At 37.9% G+C, this 11,236-nt stretch overlaps 1 protein-coding gene across 1 annotated transcript in view; it reads left to right on the plus strand.

The window, feature by feature from the left end:
* Positions 1-3,241: 3,241 nt before the first annotated feature.
* Positions 3,242-11,236, plus strand: part of LOC105465127 (EH domain binding protein 1) — a 406,349-nt gene continuing 398,354 nt past the window's right edge. Inside the window, exon 1 of the mRNA XM_071076797.1 lies at positions 3,242-3,260. The gene's annotated coding sequence lies outside the window, so the exon portion shown is untranslated. The remainder of the gene's footprint in view (positions 3,261-11,236) is intronic.

Raw genomic sequence — 11,236 nt, forward strand, 5'->3', positions numbered from 1 at the left:
TTGATTGTAATGGTGGTTATACAAATTTATATAAGGGATAAAATTGCATAGAATTAGGCACACATGCACACACCCATGTACATGCAAATGAATGCAGGTTAAACAATGGTGACAACTGAGTAACACAGCAACTGTGATGGGTACATTAACAGTAATGTGCCAACGTCAATTTCTTGGTTTTGATTTTATACTATCCCTCTATAAGGTGCCATCATGTAGGGCACATGGGACTCCTTATACTACATTTGCAACTTCCTATGATTCTAAAATTATTTCAAAATAAGGTTTAAAAAATAAATTGCAATCATTATATAGTTATCATATCTTCTTTCTTTTATCAACTATTTTAAAGGATATTTAAGAATTGAATTTGCCAAAGTTAATGATGCTGCTATTTTAAAAACAAGCTTGTCCAAAAGGAGTATTATATTTTTAAGTAGTCATCTTGAAAGTCTGACCACTGATGCAAATGTCTGGGTCACTGCATATACAATGTTTTAGAAAAACTATTTTATAACCACCTTCAGAGATTAGCTATAGGCAAGTATGAAACCTTTTATTTTATAGGACAGTCTTTTAAGCTAAGCTATTTTCTTCCCACCTCCTTTTACACAAATGGGGCACTATAAGAAAAAGGAGAAGAAAGTCCATCTGTTTATTCAAATCCAAAGAAGGTCGTTCCTTTCTTTCAGTCACCAGAAATCTGTGCTGTGAACTTTTCAAATGTGGAACATTGTTCGATGTGATGAAGGATTGTAAATTTTCTTCATGTTAATTCTTTTCGTTGTTGCCAAGACTTGGGGTATTTGAAAGAACTTGAACCGGCATTCATTTATTTTAAAGCAGTTAAATAGCTAAGTCATGGAAACATTTCATTTTTTTTAATTGACATTCTGTTTGCTCTTTGGTCTCTTGGGAATCAAACGCCCCTAAGAGATGCGGCTCCATCATTGCTCACAATACTGTGTTTTCTTACTAATGGGATCAGAAGCTAAGAAAGGAAAAACAAATACATCATTTATTTGTTCAAGGAAGTGCAGATATTGAGACTCAAACTGACCATGTGGATTTTACAGAATTTGCTTGAAGCACTCATTCATTTCCTATTGAAGAGCTACTCTTGGCTCCGTGGAATCAGAGATTTTGAAGTATCATATGACTGTAGTAGAAATAAAGTCACAATTTCAAAAGAGATTTACAAATTTTGATGAGCATGATTCATACTACGAGTTTCTTCAATTGCCCTTAGATCGTAAACTCTAAATTAATAAGTTTTCTTTAGTCAAGTTGCTCAATTTTAAGAAAAACTCAATCTCTGAAATTTTAGAGGCAAGCATATGAATCCGAGTATTATAGTACATTTTATGGCTATGGGACCAATTCTGGCTAACATTTGGATTTATCTGGTTATTAAAAAGTATATCTTTTTAAGAAGAAACTACTGAAATGAAAGGAAAAAAGTGGCCGGGCTCGGTGGCTCCTGCGTGTAATCCCAGCACTTTGGGAGTCTGAGGCAGGCGGATCACCTGAGGTCAGGAGTTCAAGACCAGCTTGGCCAATGTATCGAAACCCCCTCTCTACTAAAAATACAAAAATTAGCCAGGTGTGGTGGCGTGTGCCTGTAATCCCAGATACTCGGGGGGCTGAGGCAGGAGAATCTCTTGAACATGGGAGGCGGAAGTTGCAGTGAGCCGAGATCCTGCCACTACATTCCAGCCTGGGCAACAAGAGTGAAACTCCATCTCAAAAAAAAGCTGCTACACTTGATGTTAATCTAGAATCCAAATTGAAACCAAATATACTTGTAATTTTAGACTAGATCTGTAGGCTTACACCTGTGTACTTTGGAAGAATAAATTGTTATTCAGATTTAGAACTATGTTTATATTACTGGTCAAAACTCTTCTTTATTCTCTTCTTTCTTCTCCTTGTCCTCCTCCTCCTCCTTTTCCTCCTTTTTCTTAGAGCTGTAATCCCAGCACTTTCTTATAGCTAGGCCTCCTAGTAAGAAGCTCAGATACCCTTGGATAAGATGAATGATTCTCTATGCATTCTTCTAATTTGAAAGTTTTAAATTCTGGACCACAGACTGATAAATTTCAAAGTCAACCAAGCAAACCAGATCAGGAACAATTATTAACCAAAGATTCAAGACTAGAGATTTGGAAATTGCAATTTTCCATTAGAATATGTGATATCGGCTGGGCGCGGTGGCTCAAGCCTGTAATCCCAGCACTTTGGGAGGCCGAGACGGGTGGACCACGAGGTCAGGAGATCGAGACCATCCTGGCTAACACGGTGAAACCCCGTCTCTACTAAAAAATACAAAAAAACTAGCCGGGCGAGGTGGCGGGCGTCTGTAGTCCCAGCTACTGGGGAGGCTGAGGCAGGAGAATGGCGTGAACCCAGGAGGCGGAGCTTGCAGTGAGCTGAGATCCGGCCACTGCACTCAAGCCTGGGCGACAGAGCGAGACTCCGTCTCAAAAAAAAAAAAAAAAAAAAAAAAAAGAATATGTGATATCATAACTTTTAAAACTGATTGAAACTTTTAAAACTGATTTTAAAAAAGATATGGTTTAAGCAGCAAATGATGTTTGTACTGTAATAATCCATAAGGTAGTGCTGAGTTATACTGGTTTCTTTCTTTTTTTTTTTTTTTGAGACGGAGTCTCGCTCTGTCGCCCAGGCTGGAGTGCAGTGGCGCGATCTCGGCTCACTGCAAGCTCCGCCTCCCGGGTTCACGCCATTCTCCTGCCTCAGCCTCCTGAGTAGCTGGGACTACAGGCGCCGCCACTGCGCCCGGCTAATTTTTTTTTTGTATTTTTAGTAGAGACGGGGTTTCACCGTGGTCTCAATCTCCTGACCTTGTGATCCGCCCGCCTCGGCCTCCCAAAGTGCTGGGATTACAGGCGTGAGCCACCGCGCCTGGCTTATACTGGTTTCTTAAGCAAAGTTTATGCTCTCTTCAAGAGTTTCATGCTTAAGTAAGAGAACTCTACCATGGACCCATACATGAAGTCAGGTGAAGAGAATCATGTGCTTTTCTGTCATTAGGTCACAGAGAGAGATGAGGTAGCTGAAGGCAGGTCTAGCTGGCTGGGATGTAGTGAGGAACACATGTAAGGCTAGAGGGAAAAAAAGTACCAGAAGTGTTATCCTGGAAGAGGTCACAGGAAAGAAAACGTGAATACTAATTCAGAAGAAGAGATGAATGATTAGGAACCAAGACAGGGTGAAATCGAGGATGGCTGAGGAAACAGGTAAGCTGAGAATGAGAAGTAACTTTCTTGGAGTGAAAAGATAGATGAACTCCAGGAAAGGCACCGATGTCTGTGGTGTTGTCCATTTGTGTGGGTGGGCCCAGATCCAAAACAGAATGTGCGTCATATCTGAAGGCTCCACTGTTGTTTTGTTCTGAAAGACATACAGCTTTTGGCTCTGGTACCAATTAAATCCCTAAATTTTGTAATTGTTTTTACAGTTCACACAAATCCATAAACAAAGTTAGGGTTCAAAATTCCTTGTTTAGGATTTGGGGGAGTCACAGTTTATTTCAGTTCTGCTCAACTTTTAATGGCAAATTCCCATAAAATATATTTTGTACAATTGACCTTGTCTGTTATATCCCTTTGTATATGTTCATTTTATTTTTATTGCAAACTAACTCTGTGAATATGGAATTATTTATGGAATATGTACATAAATAATTTGTAAGGTAGAAAGTGAAAATCTCCAACTACTCACATACACTCCACACCCCACTACCAATTTACATACCCATTCTCAAAAGGTAGGCACTGTCAAAGTTTTGACATCTTTCTAGACTTTTTTCAAAGAACATTCAGGCACATACGTTGTTTGTTTTCACAAAAATAAAATCATACTTTACATATTCATCCATAACTTTATACTTAATAATTCATCAGACTTACCTCTAATCTTTAAACCTCTATAGAAGTTTTCATTTTATGACTATTTCAGCATCTATTAAATCATTGCCCTATTGTTGGACATTTAGATTGTTTTATATTTTTAGTGATTACAAATAAAGTTCCTTACACATATATCCTTACACATTTGTGCAAATATTTCTATAGGATGTAAATCTAAAACTACGAGTTTAAAATAATTTTGATAGTTATTGTCACATTGTAATAATAATTATTTGCCAGTTATTTGTCACTCCAAATTGCTTGTCCCAATTCACTCTGTACCAGAAGTCTATGAGTTCTGTTCCTACATATTCTAGGCAAACCTGGACTTTTTTGATGTTTAGTATTTGGTAATTTGACAGAGAAAGATGGAATCTCATTTTTAATTTGCATTTTCCTAATCGCCAGTGAAGCTGAACATCTTTTCATATGCTTATTAGGTATTAGTATTTTATTCTTTTGTGAACTACTTCTTCATATTCTTTGCCTTTGTTCCTACTGGGTGTTTGTCATTTATTTGTTTGTTTTGTTGTTTATATTCATTGGAGTTGTTTTATACCAGGTGTAGTAATACTTCTGTTATAAACATCTTTTACAGAAGTTTTATATCTTTATATAGTCATCTGGACGTTTTTTCCTTTGTGGCTGCTGAATTTTGTCTTATTTAGGAAGACCTTTCCACCCCAAGATTGTAAAAAATATTTCCTGTATTTTATTCTAGAGTTTTTACAGTTTTGCCTTTTTACATTTAGCTATTTAATCCCTTGAATTTAGTTTTTAAAATGTGTTTTATGAAAACAACTCAAATTTTTTTCTTCTAAATAAAAATCCATTCATCCCCAAACTATTAATTAGTCTATTCTTTCCACAATGCTTGAAGTGACATATTTTTCATATATTAAATACTGAATTTATTTGGCTCTGTTTCTGAACACTATTATATTTAATTGCTCTATTTCTGTACCAATACTCCACTATTTTGACTACAGCCTTATAGTAAGTTTTGATAGCTGAGGAATTCAGTTTCTTTATTTTTATTCTTGTAACTTGCTTCTAATTGTTGCTAATTTACTCATCCAAATGAACTTGAGAATTAGTTTGCCAAGTTTCATTTAAAAAATTCAAGACCAGCCTGGCCAACACGGAGAAACTCCATCACTACTAAAAATACAAAAATTAGTCGGGCATGGTGGCAGGTGCCTGTAATCCCAACTGCTCTGGAGGCTGAAGCAGGAGAATCACTTAAACCGAGGAGGCGGAGGTTGCAGTGAGCCAAGATTGCGCCACTGCAATCCAACCTGGGCTACAAGAGTGAAACTCCCTCAAATAAATAAATAAATAGGAGCTTTTGAATTTGAGGTGACTTAGCTTTACAAATTGAACCCTGCCATTTGTAATCATGACGTGTTTTCCTCTTTATCTGGGTCTTTTTTTTTTTGGAAACAGGGTCTTGCTCTGTTTGCAGTGGTCTGATCACAGCTCATTGCAATTTCCGCCTCCTGGGTTCAGGAGTTCCTCCCATCTCAGCCTCCCTAGTAGCTGGGACTACAGGTGTGCACCACCACATATCTGGGTCTTTTAAAAAAATTTCTAGAAAGTTTTTTTTTTTTTTTTTTTTTGAGATGGAGTCTCGCTCTGTCGCCCAGGCTGGAGTGCAGTGGCGCGATCTCGGCTCACTGCAAGCTCCGCCTCCCGGGTTCACGCCATTCTCCTGCCTCAGCCTCCCGAGTAGCTGGGACTACAGAGACGGGGTTTCACCGTGGTCTCGATCTCCTGACCTTGTGATCCGCCCGCCTCGGCCTCCCAAAGTGCTGGGATTACAGGCGTGAGCCACCGTGCCCGGCCTCTAGAAAGTTTTATAGTTTCTTTTATCTCTTGCATATTTTTGGGTAAGGTTGTTCCATTGATAGTTTCATTGGTAATATAAATGCAATCTCTTTTCATTATTTCTTATTGGTTACTATTATTGTCTATTAGTAATTTGTACATTAATATTACATGTCTCCTTCTTACTGAAATCTCTTATTGGTTCTAATACTTTGTTGATCAATTCTTTTGTATCTTTTTTGTTATACTTTAAGTTCTAGGGTACATGTGCAGAACATGCAGGTTTGTTACATAGGTATACACATGCCATGGTGGTTAGCTGCACCCACCAACCCATCATCTACATTAGGTATTTCTCCTAATACTATCCCTCCACTAGCCCCCAACCCCCTGACAGGCCCCAGTGTGTGATGTTCCCCTTGCTGTGTCCATGTATTCTCATTGTTCAACTCCCACTTATGAGAACATGCGCTGTTTGGTTTTCTGTTCCTGTGTTAGTTTGCTCAGAATAATGGTTTCCAGCTTCATCCATGTCCCTGAAAAGGACATGAACTCATCCTTTTTTATGGCTGCATAGTATTCCATCGTGTATATGTGCCACATTTTCTTCATCCATTCTATCATTGATGGGCATTTGGATTGGTTCCAAGGCTTTGCTATTGTGAACAGTGCCACGATAAACATACATGTCCATGTGTTTTTATAGTAGAATGATTTATAATCATTTGGGTATATACCCAGTAATGGAATTGCTGGGTCAAATGGTATTTCTAGTTCTAGATCCTTGAGGAATCATCACACTGTCTTCCACAAGGTTGAACTAATTTACACTACCACCAACAGTGTAAAAGCATTCTTTCTCCACATCCTCTCCAGCATCTGTTGTTTCCTGACTTTTAATGATCGCCACTCGAACTGGCGTGAGATGGTAACTCATTGTGGTTTTGATTTGCATTTCTCTAATGACCAGTGATGATGAGCTTTTTTTCATATGTTTGTTGGCTGCATAAATGTCTTTTGAGAAGTGTCTGTTCATATTCTTTGCCCACTTTTTGGTGGAGTTGTTTGTTTTTTTCTTGTAAATTTGTTTAAGTTCTTTGTAGATTCTGGATATTATTTGTTTAAGTTCTTTGTAGATTCTGCTGAAGCTGCGCCCACAGCTGCCCCTTTCCCCAGGTGCTCTGTCCCAGGGAGATGGAGGTTTTATCTGCAAGCCCCTGACTGGGGCTGCTGTCTTTTTTTCAGTGTTACCCTGCCCAGCGAATAGGAATCTAGAGAGGTAGTCTGGCTACAGTGGCTTTGCTGAGCTGCGAAGGGCTCTACCAAGTTGGAACTTCCCAGGGGCTTTGTTTACACTGTGAGAAGAAAACTGCCTATGCAAGCCTCAGTAATGGTGGACGCCCCTCCCACCACCAAGCTTGAGCATGCCAGGTTGACTTCAGACTGCTATGCTGACAGTGAGAATTTCAAGCCAGTGGATCTTAGCTTGCTGGGCCTGTGGGGGTAGGATCCACTGAGCTAGACCACTTGGCTCCCTGGCTTCATCCTCCTTCCAGGGTAGTGAAGAGTTCTTTATTGCTGGCATTCTAGGTGCCACTGAGGTATGAAAAAAAAAAAACAACAACTCCTGCAGCTAGCTCAGCATCTGCCCATATGGCCTCCCGGTTTTGTGCTTGAAACCCAGGGCCCTGGTGGCATAGGCACCCAAGGGAATCTCCTGGTCTGTGGGTGGTGAAGACTGTGGGAAAAGCATAGTATCTGAGCCAGAGTGCACCATTCCACACGGCACAGTCCCTTACGGCTTCCCTTGGCTAGTGGAGGGAGTTCCCTGACCCCTTGCGCTTTCCAGGTGAGGCGACGCCCACCCTGCTTTGGCTTGCCCTCCATGGGCTTCACCCACTGTCTAACCAGTCCCAGTGATATGAGCCAGGTACTTCAGTTGGAAATGCAGAAATCATCTGCCTTCTGTGTTGATCTCTCTAGGAGCTACAGACTGGAGCTGTTCCTATTCAGCCATCTTGCCAGTCTCTAAACATAACATCTGTATCTTTTCTTAGATATATAATCATAGCAGTTTGTTTCCTCTATTCTAATATTCCCTCTCTTTTTATGTATTAACTGTCTGCAGAGAGAGAGAGAATTATTTTTCTTTGCTTCATTAGTTAGGGTTTCTAGGACACTATTGAAAAATATTAAGATGATGCATTTTTGTCCTATACCTGACTCAAACAGGAATATCTGTCTAGTGCTTTAAGATTTAATATAAAGTTTGCTATAGACATCAGATACATACTCTTTATCAAATTAAGCAAGTTTTATTCTCTTCATAGCTTATGAAAATTTTTTCAAGAATTGGTGTTCCCTTTTCTGAATCTATCAAAAGGAGTAAATGACCTGTAATATATATTTATTTATTTATTTATTTATTTTAGACAGAGTTTTGCTCCTGTTGCCCAGGCAGGAGTGCAATGGCTGGATCTCAGTTCACTGCAACCTCCGCCTCCCAGGTTCAAGTGATTCTCCTGCCTAAGCACCGCCCTGCCTCACCCCACCCCACCCTACCCCACCTCGAATAGCTGGGATTACAGGTGCATACCACCATGCCCGGCTAATTTAATTGTATTTTTAGTAGAGATGGGCTTTCACTATGTTAGCCTGGTCTTGAACTCCTGACCTCAGGTGATCCACCGGCCTTGGCCTCCCAAAGTGCTGGGATTACAGGCATGAGCCACCACACCTGGCCTATATTAAGATATTGAATTAAAGTATTAAATGTTCTGACGTTGAACCATTCTTCCATTTCTAAATTCTATTTGATGATGATGTATTGTTTTTTCATATACTGCTATATTTAGATTTATTAATATTCAATTTAGATTCTTTGTATCTATATTCATGAATGAGACAGGGCTACAGTTTCTTCTTTGTTTTCTTTTCTTTTATTTTTGTTTGTTTTTAGTCTAAATATTATGTTAACCTCATAGAAGGGATTTGACAGATTTCTATCTCTTTCTAGTCTCCAAACCAGTTTAAATAATATAAGAAGTTTCTCAAATCTTCAAGGTTTGAGAAAATTTTCCCACAAAATCACCTAGACCTGGAACTTTGCAGGGAAGAATATGTTTGACTAACTTAAAAAGAAAAAACCTAAGAATATTGATCTATTTTTTTTTTTTTACCTTTTCTTGTGTATAATTTGACAGTTTTATATTTTATTAAAAATTCTTCAAGCTGAGCATGGTGACTCATGCCTGTAATCCCAGCACTTTGGGAGGTCAAGGCGGGTGGATCACCTGAGGTCAGGAGCTCAAGACCACTCTAGGCAACAAAGTGAGACCTCATCTCTACAAAACTAACACAAGTTAGCAAGCTGTGGTAGCATGCACTTGTGGTCCCAACTACATGGAAGGCTGAGGCTGGACGATCCCTAGGAGGTTGAGGCTGCGGTGAGCTGTGATTGTACTTACCACTGCACATGGGCTTGGATGACAGAGTCAGACCGTGTCTCAGAAAAAACAAACAAACAAACAAAAAATCCTTCTATTTCATCTAGTTTCTCAATATATTGTTATAAAGTTGTATATACTATTCTAATATTTTTCACATCTCCTGACTATAGTTATGCCACTATTCTATTATCAGTGCTGATATTGTGCTTTCTTTTTTATTAGAATTAGTAGAGGTTTGTTTATTAAATTGCTCTTTTTAAAGAACCAGTTATTTGGTCCCAAATTTTATTTATATCAAATTTCTGTTTCTATCTTTATTTTCTTCTTTCTAATTTTGTTTTTTTTTTCCCCGTTTTCTCATATTGAATGTTCTGTTCATCTATGTTCAGACTTTTTCTTTCCAATAAATGCATTTTAAAGACTATATATACTACTGAGTAACATTTTGGCCATATCCTATAGCTTTTTTTCTTCTTATCTACCTTATGGAAGTATAATTTACATGGCATAAAACTCATTCTAAGTGGAAAATTCAGTTATTTACAGTAATTATTCTAATAAATTTATAGAGTTGTACAACCATCATCATAATCTAATTTTAGACCATTTCCATCAAACTAAAAGGAAAACTCCTACCCTTTTGCAATCACTAGTCATTCCCAAGCACTTGGTCATTTTTTAAAACACAGGTGTTCAAATTCCACTGCAATGTAAATCAAGATGTGTAAGGCTATAGTTTTCACCTGTGTATGTTCTAAAAGATCCTCAGGTGATTAAACTTTGACCCAGGTTTGAGAACCACCTTGATCAGGCAGAAACAATTTAAACTGCTTGGCGAGAGAGGAATTAAGGAGAGCTACGAAGTTAAATAATTCATTGCAACACAGTTTAAGGAATCAGAAATTCTTGAAATTACCTTGGTAACACAGGATCCTTGAGTCCAGGGATTGAAGCATTTCATTTGTATATTTCTCACAAAGCCAAGTACAGTGATTTACATAAAGATGATGCTTCAAATATGTTTTAAATATAGAGTAGACTTTATTATATACAGATGTCAAAACTACACAGATTATTCCCTAAAAGTTATTTTTTGACTTAACATTAAAACTTATTTAGAAAACTTTTTTTCTATAGTCTTAAAGTTTATTAAGTCTAACATAACAAAATATCATAAGTACTGTACTTCCTAAACCAACACATTTCCTATTAGAAAAAGCCAAATAAGTTCATTACAATTAATACTATATTGCAAACCCTGAACAATAATTAACCACAGATTGTTAATTGCTATTAATATAAAATGCATTGGATTTAATTCACTAGCAAAAGTATTATCTGTATATTATAAAGTGAGCACCTGTTACTCTTTGGATGATTATTCTTCAGCAGGAAGTGTCTTTTTTAAAAAGTATTTTAATATATTAGTACCTCAATAATATTAAAGCAGCACACTGACAGTTTAGTTTCAATATTCCATTTGAATTAAACATTTGACCTCTTTGAATTATCTGAAATTTTCAAATTAGAAATTGATTTGCAATTTTGCCACTTACAGATTTAGTATAACAACTCTAAAATTTTTTCATTGTGGTCAAAACCACAAAATTTGCCATCTTAATCATTTTGAGTGTACGATTCATTAGTGTTAACTATATGTATGTTGTTATATAACAGATCTCCGGAACTTTTTCGTCTTGTAAAACTGAAAATCTACATCCTTTGAACAATAACTCCCCTTTTCTCCCTCCGCTAGCCCCTAGCAATCACCATTCTACTTTCTGTTTTGTTTCTTTTTTTTTTTTTTTTGAGACAAAGTCTCACTCTGTCATCCAGGCTGGAGTCCAGTGGCACAAACACGACTCACTGCAACCTCAACCTCCCAGCCTCAAGCAATCCTTATGCCTCAGTTTCCAGAGTAGCTGGGACTACAGGCACATGCCACCATGCCCAGCTGATTTTTAAATTTTTGGTAGAGTCAAGTCTGGCCGGGTTGTCCAGGTTAGTCTTGAACTCCTTAGGCTCAAG

The sequence above is a fragment of the Macaca nemestrina genome, chromosome 13, assembly GCF_043159975.1.
Source record: "Macaca nemestrina isolate mMacNem1 chromosome 13, mMacNem.hap1, whole genome shotgun sequence".
Taxonomy (NCBI): domain Eukaryota; kingdom Metazoa; phylum Chordata; class Mammalia; order Primates; family Cercopithecidae; genus Macaca; species Macaca nemestrina.